Source organism: Cyprinus carpio, chromosome B14, assembly GCF_018340385.1.
Source record: "Cyprinus carpio isolate SPL01 chromosome B14, ASM1834038v1, whole genome shotgun sequence".
Classification (NCBI taxonomy): Eukaryota; Metazoa; Chordata; class Actinopteri; order Cypriniformes; family Cyprinidae; genus Cyprinus; species Cyprinus carpio.
Window position 1 is genome coordinate 19077320 of NC_056610.1, and position 11866 is coordinate 19089185.

Here is an 11866-nt window from a genome sequence, read left to right on the forward strand (position 1 = left end):
AGTTCAGTACATTTCACTTTTATGGGAGTGTTTTGTGCTGACATGGACTTGAAAGAGACCACAATCGGCCTTCTGTCAGTCAAGTGCCATATTGTTTCACCACCTTTGAAGTCTTGAAACGGAGCGCTGTGGAGTTTTACCCAGCAAGCCCTTCAATCTTCATATTGACCCTCACTTGTAAGCGCCCTGTGCTATTAACCCTATCAGAGGCTTGTTATCTGTGCATTTAAGATGAAAAATGCAGCTAATAATGGATTAGATAAGATTATCCAGGACCCGTGAATTCCTGTTGAACTGAAGCCCATCTGTAAGGCCTGCGGTGCGGCTGAACTGACCTGTGCAGCCAAACTGACTCCTTTAATTCAGTGGATATGAAACATGGGCGGCAGGAGAGGAAGTCGCTCTGTCTTTGGGGCCCTTATTTTCACTGCTGAGGTACTTAGTCATTCTTGTTGCCCAAGGGCACCAGATCACCCTGAACCTCCCCCTCTTTAAACACAATCACCCACCCCAAAGCCTTTTGCGTGCTTGTGATGAAGTATGGGACCCTGGGCCTGGTCCACTGGCCTGTGGGCATTTTGGTTTGCTTCTGGCCTTTCCTGAGGTTTGACAATGGAAGAGGGGAGGGGAGGATCTGACATCAGCAGGGGGAGCAAAAGGTCATGTGGGGATATTTGGCAGGACATATTTTACTCAATGCTCATTGTCTTTCTTTCAGTTTTGCATCTTTTTTTCCAGTTTGTTTCTGTCTCTAATGTGATGAATATTGTGTTCTCATTACTCCCTAATTTGTTTACTGCGTGCTGATGTACCTCAAATTAAATTTGACCAGTTAAAACGCTTCTTAAACATGGGTAATGCATTTTTAAATCAATTTGCGCTACATTGTTAATTTCATAGGGATGGTTTGTGAGTCATTTACAATTGCGTAATTTCAATTTTCTCAATTTGAAAAACGTATCCAGGCTGAAAACAACTGATTAGAACAAAAACAACTGCTCATTAAAACAAGTACTGAGTGATTTTGCTGATGATGGCAGGGTTGGACATGATGTATTAGTATGGGAGTTTCAGCCCTCGTTTTTACCCCCCATTGGACCCTTATGGGACCTTTGAGGGGCTATTAACCCATTGTAGACCAGCAGTGACATTGAGAGGTCAGAGGCCGGTCTTCTTTTTAGCTTTCAGACCTTGACAACTTGGCATTAGGGGTCAGTCATCAAAGCTGAGGTTTGGGTCAGCAGTCAGTGACACCCCTGGCCTTTTAATCCTGATGGCCTTGATGAGAAGTGAAAATGGAGGTAGAGATCAACGGAGAGACATCAATGGATAACAAAATTAAACGCCAGCTCTTAATCTTTACTAATACCAATGATTATGAAAGTTTACACACCTGTATTAGCCTGTGTGTAAACATGAATACACTGACGTTAATAATAAGGCTTAGAGTGAGAATAATGGGGTCAATCGCACCCATGTCAGATAACAAAAAATTAATTAAAAATAAGGAATTATATTTTGCACAAATGATACAAAGGGTTTTGAGGCATTTATTTATTTTTAATTTATTGTGACTTGTGCATCCAGAGTTTTTTATGTAGTAATTCACAATACTCTCAATGGTGTTTGCCATTATTCTCATTATTGCAAATAATAATATAATAGTTAATAATAAATAAATAATTTTATAGTAATATAGTATTTTTTATCATACTACAGTGATAATATGTACATATTTAATTAGAGATATATTAATGCATTATATTAATATTTAATATAGTTTAATACATAGTATATGTAGTTTAATTTAATATCTTTCTTTTGGTTTTGGTGTGAAATGAGACCAAAGGTTTTGTGAGATTTACCCAAAGAGTCAAATAATGTCAGCTTTCCACACATAGTACAGGAAAATTTCACATGAAAAATGGACATCCAACCTTGTATAAAGTAGTCATTGGCAATACCCTATGATATTTGAGCCAAACAGAACATGCTGTTTCAGTCATGAAAAATTGGATTAGGTATTCGAGGTAATGTTCACTAGAGAGCAACACGTTTGATTCAATTCAGCGAGCACCTCTTGATAGACACTCTTAGCTATTTTATTCCAACCTGACCGACTGAACAAATAAACAAAGTCCCTTTGAAAGAGAAAACTCATTTTTAAGGTTCACGTATGCTGTGTCTAGAATGAGACCTAGCATGTTATTATAGCAAATAAACATGGGGGGGGGGGGGGGTAAAGAAAGAACATAAAGACTGTGAAAATATACAAAAGTGAGAGTCAATTGAGAAAGTATTTCCATAATAAGAACCGAACAAATAATAAATTACAGAGGCCCCTCTAAGCTGCAGGGAATCGGCAAGATGTTGCCAGCCGAAGAAAGAAGGCGTCATACTAGGATGATGGAGAACACCAAACAACATGATTCTAGCTCTAGGTTTTTTCATGTTCATTCTTCTGCATAGGTGTGAAATATTTCACATTTCACAATGAATTTCATCATCCATGAAGTAACCTTGGTATGACAGTCTGTACTGTATATTTTCATGGTTATTGTGACATTTAAATTTAAATGGGATGTTGTAGGTTAATGATTTTCCACTCAGTGACTTTTTCGAGGTGCTGCTTTCATGTAGCTAATGCATCAACATCACAGGATAGATTTAGAACCTGACTTGGGCAGGTTTTCATGTGTAAATTAGCAGTAGTTTCATTGTCACAACCATCTTTTAGTCAGTTAAGTCCCATTCGCATCAAGATTGATAATTATACTAGTGTGGCCACACCAACTGATGATAATATTCTATGTATTATAAGCACACACTGCAGTCATGTTGTCTTTAAATGCTCAAGCTCTGGATTCTGATTGACATTTATCAGCTGGAAAAAAAAATCTGAAAATGATTCCAACAGTGGTCTTCCAGTGTGGTTTTCCATCCTTAATGAACAGCCTTAACGCCACAATAAGCAAAGCTTAGTATATGCTTAGTATATACTGTAGTATGTATCATATACATAGGCATGTTTACCCATAATGCTCTGCTTTGTGTCATACTTAAAAATGTTGTCATCCTTTTAGCTTCATATGCAGTTCTAGCCAGTCTCATCAATCCCTTGTCCTATGATGAATATAAATGCATATACAGTGTACATAAAACATTCTCATTCTGTGTTGTTAAAATAAACTGTTTCTTGTAGCATCTGCTTTTATCACCATCACAGCAATTATTAGTATTTGTATGGAGTGAAAATCATGATATAAAACCTAAAAATGTGTTTGTATGCATCTTCATCCTTCAAAGCCATTTCCTTTCTTTCGTCTCACTGAGTTTGATACAGCATTAGCCTGAAGGTATGACTGCTGCTGGATCTTAAACAGACTCTGTAATGATTTTCCACTAGTTACTCATTCATCTTACTCCATATACTGGTCTGGTTCCTCTCAGAGCTGACAGGTCGAGCAGGTAACCAGAAGGCAGTTGTAGTTTGAACTGACTAGAGTGTTAGTATTCAGTTTGGCAGCTGAAGCTGGCATGAGTTGGCACCCCTCTACTCTTAGTAGATAATGTTACCAGACACAGGACACATCGTGTACAAAAAAGAATATTATAGTAATCATAACACCCCTTATCAGAATAAAAAAGCTGCAGGATAATGTTCCTAAGAAACATATGGAGCTTATAGTGATTACCAACAGATGAAAAGATACTTACCCTCAACCTCTGAGGTTTATGCAATAAGCCATATGGTTTGTAAATATTCGATAAAAGGGTTTGATGAGGTCAAAGTCATCTGTAACGGTTATGTTTTGGTGAAAACTGTGGTCGCCGATCTTTAGTGGTTACTTGCTGTGAAGTGTTGTCAACTAACAATATCCAAACTCCATTTGGAGACAAAACAATCTCACCTCGCCTTCGAACAACATCTGCTGCCCATTTGGGAGCCATACCCGCAGTCAGTGCTGTTTAATATTCACAAAGACTCTGGAATCCGGCTGGTGCGAAAAACAGGAGAATGACCTGGAGGAACACACAGAAATGAGGGGGTTAAACAGGCATTTTTGTACTCTGGTAATTTGGACGGATGGTAACCGCAATGGTGCTCAGGACTCTTGGGGGGCCCAGAGGCGAGGCCAGACCCGAGGGTTAGCCACACAGGAAGTTTACACAGCAGCATGCCAAATCAAAATCTATTTAATCATCAAACCAAACGAATAGGAGCTGTCCACCAGACACAGCTCAGCAGCTGCCTCAGATGAAGACAAATGTGCTGCAGAGCTGCTGGAGCAAAAGCTAAATGCATTCGGAGCCTTCATGAAATGGCATAGCATAGGTCTATGCTTTGCAAAGTAACTCGCCGAACACTTTTAATACAAATTGAAGCACTTAATTGTTTGCATATGAGCATTTGCAAAGAGATATTATTTTGCCATTGTTAAAGAAGTTGTGGAGTTGATTCATGCTTTATGGGAATTACTTGCATGTGCAATTGTGACATAAACAATGTTAATTGCCGTTTTTAAACTACACAAACACTTACCATATGTTTTACTGTAAGCCAAAGACATTAACCTTGTTAAACGCACTTGAGTAGTACAGTATGACTCGAATATGAGTAATGATTGATGGGCATGATGATGAAAGTTGAATTCCAGGCAATAGAAGCTCATTGTGATGAATATAATTTGTTTACGCATATGGATGTCTCTTAAGAATGCTTGTTTTCTTTGCATGCTGTGTTTGGTTTTCTCATGAATCTGATATCCGAGTTTAAGAATGCGTGTCTCTCCAGAGACAGCAAATAAAGAAAGGTAACCTAAATAATGCAACCAGTCTGATATGTATAGACTGCAAGTTATTTCATATGCATGAGAACATCATCTCTTTGTCAACAGCTCCAGTAGTAATCATCAGGATGGTATTAGGCTTCTGGGTGGTATTGTAGCTGAAAAAATCCCCCTTTGGTCCTCAGCCAACCATCATCGGTTATCCTGCAGAGAAGAGTGAAGCGCTTGTGTATGTTCGAGACTGATGCTATAATGGTTGTCTAAACCTGAGGGTGGTGAAGAGCATTAAACACCTCCTCAGTCTCTTTCTAAAGGACATCTCTCATCATGGCAAGTATATAAACATCCCACACTTTCTCCCACAGGGTAAATGTGGAAGAAACATCCAAAGGTGCTACTTCTGAAGTCCACTATGGGACCGGGACTCCGTATACAGTTGACATATGCAGAGTCAGGCTGTCTAGGTGCTTGTAGGACATTATACAGTAATATCCTGTTTAAGAGAGAAAATAGGCTCCACAGGTGATTTAAAAAATGAGAGCATGTAAAAAGAGAGTATTCAGGCTCCATGGTTTCATACTTAGGTTGGTCAGTTGTGAGAACTAATGCAAATTTAAGTCCTGCTGAGATGGCAGCATTATCAACAAGGTCTAACGAGGTCTCGACAATCTGCTGACAACTTTCAAAATTAGTGCTGAGGAAGCTGCTTTGAAACTGTGACTTACCAAGCTACACCGGCTTATCATAATTTGAAGCAATGCAAAGTATTTAAAAAGGTAGTTACACTTCAAGTACAAAAGCCTGTTAACACCTAGAATGATATCTATAACAGTGGGCTAAATATCATTGTACATCTATTCCAGCAATATCATATCTCAGTGAACTATGCTATGAACTTCCTTATTCTCACAGGACTGAAAAACTTAAGTTATATCTATTACAATTGTTCTTGGTGTGAACAGGTATTAATTGTTTAATGATATAAATTAAAGAGCTAAATTTTTGCATTTTAAAATTCAAGTTTATTAAAAGTGTCTTAATTAGGGTGATGGTGTCAAACAGGTACTTTATATTAAGTACAACAAACACCGTAAATTACATAACCAAATCGAATTATGACAGGGACTGTTGATTCCTTTTTGTGAATTTAATCATTCTTGTCTGACTGAATCGGACTTGAATGAATTGGACTTTACAGTGCCTTTTCGATAAGATCCTTTAGGTTAATCGATTCATTAGAATAAAAGAGACTTTCCCTTAGCATCCAACACTACATTTGAAAAGATGGGCCGATTTGGATGAACCGATTCACTACAATGAATCGGACCTACGTCACGCATTTGAGAAACGGAGAGAACCGTTTAGGAGAGTGTGTTCGATCGTGCAAACGGTTACATAAAATACTTTGTTATTGTTAAAAATACGCAGTTATGAATATAACAGAGCTACTGTCATGCTACTGGGTAAGTCTGTAGCCTCGCTACATTAGGTCATAACACTGTTTAAAACTCTGACCAAATATAATAGGTATAAACAAGTCCTTGGATCTCAAGTGTTTTGATTTCATAAACTTCAGACAACTAAATTTGTTGATGTTTTTGTCTCAACTATTGCAGAGTTCTGTACAGTGTGTCTATTTAGTGTGTGTTTAGCAGATTATTGCCCTCTTGTACGAGTTTAGAATTGATTTTTATCGCTGTGTTGCAGTTTCACTCATATTATGGTTTATCATGTTGACTAGAAGAAATGGACTGTGTCAAATGGGCCGCATTTAATGTCAAAAATCTCCAGCCAGGCAAAGGAGCGAATTGTTTTGCAGCAGATGTTGTCTGGCTACTTAAGATTGACTTGTTTGTTTGTCGGAGATGTCTTGACTGTCTGAGTGGCTTTATTGGTTCATGTTCAGGGCTCCGACCAGTAGCCAGAGGATCTGGGGTCAGTTCATCACTTCGCCAAACTGTAGTCATGGCAACAACCGCAGTGGTAATCATGTGTGATCATGCTTTTATAATCTCAGCTGCCTATCAGTGCTGGATCAAATGCCAGGTGTTTATTTTCATAAAATAATTGCAACACTCCCAAACATGTGGAAGTGTTTTAAAGATTCACTTGCTTTCTGAAGAACCTGGCTGAACATCACATTAAACTGTTTACAGAGAGCTTACTTTTTTGCTGTTTACTTGTAGCTTAGCCAAGACTTTTATCCAGGCAAAGAAAACTAGATTCTAATTATATGCCTCAACTTAGCTTTAATAATGGAAAACAGCAGTTTTCACTGAAAGAGGATCTACACCACCATTCAAAAGTTTGGGGTCAAAAGTGACAGAAGTGTTACAAAATATTTCTCTTAAATGCTGGTTTTCCAGAAAAATATGAAGTGGCACAATTGTTTTTAACATTCATAATAGTAAGAAATGTTTCTTGATCATCAGATCAGCATATTAGAATGATTTCTGAAGGATCATGTGACACTGAACAATGGGGTAATGATGCTAAAAATTCAGCTTTGCATCACAGAAATAAAGTACATTTTTAAATATAATTAAATAAACACTTATTTAAAATGTTTAAATTGTAATGACGGTTTTACTTTGTAATAATTCAATTTTGATGTGTTTTTGATTTAATAAATTCAGACTTTGTGAGCAAAAACTGGAATGATAAATGATCAAATTCTCTGTTTTCATATTCTTTAATATTATAAATCCATTTCTTTTTCTTTTTTAACATAAATGCATTAATTTTACCATATGAAGACCAGAAACAATGGTTTGTGTTTTCCCTTATCAGTGCAAAGTCATCACAAAATAATGATTCGTGCTGATATTGGTTTCAGAATTCCTTTTTAACGCCCATTTACAGTAGTTATATAGCATAAATATGTAGATAGGAGTAGTGACCTGTAGTGGTCAGATTAGTTCACACAATATTTTTTGGGGAATTGAGATGATACCAGAAAATGTGAAAATGGAAATTATTATATATTTTCAGATTGAAAATGCAAAATTGAAAGTGGAAATATTGCCCTTAATAGTGAAGTTTAACACTGTGTGATATTGCTTACACTTGACTTGACCTTTGGAAATCAGGATGTCGTCTACATTTCAGTATAACCCTCATTATTTTCTTTGTACATTCCCTTACTGTTTCATGTTTCATTATCCTAGTGCATTGGTCTTGTTTTGGTGCTGTCTACTGCATGCTGTAATCCACACTGCAGGCTCTCCAGACCAGGACGAGTGGTGGAGGTCCTCAGCACCACTCTGCCAGTGAGTCTCTTCTTTATACTTCTCTTGTCTCTGTTTACAGGCTGTCTCGACCAGACCCAGGCCCTGCCTGCCATCACCACACACTCCAAAACAGCAGAAAGGAAGGTCTTCGGGTTCATGTTTAATAAACAATTCAGTGAAAAATAATTAGCAGATAAGGCGCCTGTTTTGGTTCAATGTGGAGGTGAAGTTTTACATATCTTCTCTCAGCTGCATTTTTAATATATATGCAGAATATTTAATGCATTTACAACCTAAAGGAACCGTGATGAAATGCAGATTTATTCCTCAGGGAGAGATGAGGGAAGGACATGGATTTGCATATCTGTCAGCATCACTGCACATCTTGACTTTCTCGCGCTACTCTGCTTGTGCATGGCACGATACAGGTCCCTGTGATCCGCAAGACAACAGGTTTGCTCCAGATGTGCTGAGATTTAGTCTGTGGTGGGGCTGTTTCTCTGCCTGGTGGTTTCTCTACAGACTGTGCCAAGAAAGCCTGGCTGGTTGTTGAGCAGCAGCGTCTGAGACAGGCTCAGCTGGCTGTGCTAAAAGATAAGAAAAAGAGAACTGAAAGCTCTCCCTTTCTTTCTGTTTCTATCCATTTCTCTCTCGCTCTAAAACCCAGAGGAGCTGACCTGCATTAAAACATCAGGAAGAGTGGGGCGGTTAATAGGATGGATACAGGCAAACATCCTCAGAAGCTTGTTAAAGAGAGCAGCGTTGGCAGCGATTTAGAAAATCAGCTATTATAGTTTAATGAGGTTCATCAAATCCGAGTTGGCAAATTATAGCATTCTGGCCCCCTCCCAAAAACCATCTCTTTTGCTATGTGACATCTCCATCTCCGTGTACTAATGCGTTTATAAGCTGTGTAGAATTCACAAAGGCAGTTAGTATGTGAGCCTTATCGCATGAATGAAGCATCCCTGGCCAAGATTTTCCAGCCGTTACATCAGAACCTCCTCCAGCTCGGGGAGGTAAAGGATGATATAGCCAGTGCCAGTCCTTTTCTGCTTTAATGTGCCTCTCCTCCAAAAGCAGGTCTGTTTCTCATTGAGCTCAGTTTGTTGTGATGTTTCATGTAAAGATTTGAACTTGCTGCACTCCCTGATGCTTCTGTTCTTCTTTATGTTTGCCATAGGATTATCTGACGGGAATTTTCACATCGACTGCAATTTTATGATGACCCCTGCACTTCAAAGCTTATGTATGCATATACAGTGTACCAAGTAAGACAACATACATATATCAGATGATCTGAATCAGGGGAGTCCAGCGCCTGTTTTTTTCTCATTTTTTCTAAGAAAAGTTTTAATAGTATTATGTTGTTAGTAGGAATGCACCGATAGGATAAATGTGGAGAAATCCTAATATCATAGCAATGGCTGAACAATAACCTACATATACTGTATCTGTACAGAACAAACAGATACGGCACATACAATGATGACACATCTTCCATGCATGGAACCTCAAAAAAAGTTTTTTTGAAGCAACCGAGTGCATATGCTCTAGACTGATGTTGCATCACGTCTTGTTATTTTCTACACTTCTTGTGCGTGATGAGCGGTGTGGTGCCAGTTAATAGATAAGTGTGCCCCGCAAATGTGCTCTTCACATGACTGTTTCTCCTTCTGCTCATCTAAACACGAACATAAATGCCTAAAGACAGATTGTACTCACCTCTGACACCTCACTCACAGTGCTCATTTAAACTGACAGAGAAGTGCTTATTAGAAATAGAGATGCAAAATAACATCAACACTGTAAATAAAGTGCTTGTTGACATGATGTATTCTAGTATATGATCACATATTTGTAGTGCAAAACTCTTTACTTATGAGGAAACGCTCCAGCAACATTTGTTATTGAGCCTGTTTCAAGGAAGCCAAGAATGCACATTTGTGTAGCGGGCATGAAATACATGCATCACCAATGTAGGATGATTTTAAAGGCAGTGTTTTTGCCATCTGTTTGGATGATTACTGGAATACATTTGAACTAAAATTGATTAGACAATGGACTATCTGTAAGCTTAATCGATTGAACTCATACAAGCAATTTATCAGTCTTTGATTAATCATTCACATTCCTAGCAAGTGCTCAGCAAAATGTTACTAGTTCCTCTTTCTTTAAAAGAGTGGTCTCTATAGGAAAAAATATCATAGTACCACGCTATACATTTGCCTCTTTTATTGAGTTAATTTTAATGTTATGGGCTCAAATAAGAGGTCATTTCAAACGGTGAATTGAAAAGTTATATCTTATTCCTCTCGCACACAGCCCTGTTTTTGGATGGTGTGGTGGCTTCTCAGGGCTGGTAACTGGGCGGTTCCTGGTTTAGTTCAAGTATGCCATTTAAGTAGGGCACAAAACAGTAATAAGGTACTTGACCCTAGGTTGCCCCCTGGGATTGTCTCTGTTGTAAGTTCATGGTCTTTTTCTGTGGTAACATAATATGAAAGCTGTGGAAATAGACTATCCACCCTATTCATTCAACATGAAACTTCTCACTTAGTCAGATCTTTTGGTTTAATGTATTCTTGGCAAAAGAAAAAAGTAAGTTCACTGCACTGTCAAGTTCCTACAACTCAATCTACCCAACTTTAGTCAAGCTGTGATTATGGTAAACTTCACTAGGTTCAGACAAAACTGTCATTTATTTTTCTCTGTGAGCAGAAGGAAGATTAATTTCCCACTTGAAATATTAGTTGAATACCTTGAGGGTAGCGACTCATGCTGCTGTCTGTTTGTCAAAACGGTGGCTGAGCCGTTAACGTCTGCCTGTTTGCACTACAGCCGCAAACCACAGCCCTCCCGCAGGGCCCAATATTTCCTACAAAATGTAGCATCCACCTACTGATAGTTACTTTCCTTAGCAGATAATAATTTTGCACTTGTTTTACGATAAGTTGTAAAGCGTGCTACTATGTTTTTTAGAGGAGCCACACCACAGTGCCCCTCAATGGGGTTCATCAATGGTCTTTCCTGGATCAGGATGTTTTATTGTTAGCTATCTGACAATCTCTCTGGTGCACAGTACTGATAACCTTCTCTCTGGGGTGACTCCCTTCTAATCTGTTTCCTTTGGGCCCTCATGCAACTTATGCCTGGGTGTAAAATCATATTAAGGGCTAGTTAACATTTAGAAGAGGATGCAAGCAGACGCTGACATTTAAAATGTTGCCATAATGGATTTATGTGCAGGCCAAGGCAACTGCAAATAGTTCAATAAAAGTTTTAAGAAACAATGTTTCTGAAGTGAGTGCCAAGCACAAACCCTTGCTCCATTTTACAATGTCACAGGATCCCCGTGGGGTGAGTCTTGTTTACTGCCTGAAATGCAATCATAAAGACTGAGGTAGAGCTTCCAATCTTCCCCACTCCCAAAACAATCTTAAACCTCCCTCTGTACCAGTGCTTTGAAACTGGAGACCACTGGAGGTCCATGAAAGAAGTTGATCAGTGAGTAGAATTGACCAAAAATTTAATTAATTGACTTGTTAATCAATCGAATCCATTAATTAACTGACTATAAATATTATTAAATTATGGAGTAGTCAGAAGTGGTCCTCCACCTGGATTGTACATCTTTGCATACACTGAAATTTATTTTTAATGTATTCACAGCATGTAAAACATAAGTATTTTATGAATTAACAACTTCAGAGATGTACAAATATCTTTTGAATCCTTTTGGGTTCTGAAATATTGAATGCATGGAAGCAGTAGGTTGATTTTATTGTATTTATTCAGTAATATGTTCAGTGGTATTACATTTATATGCTATCTAATGTGATGTTT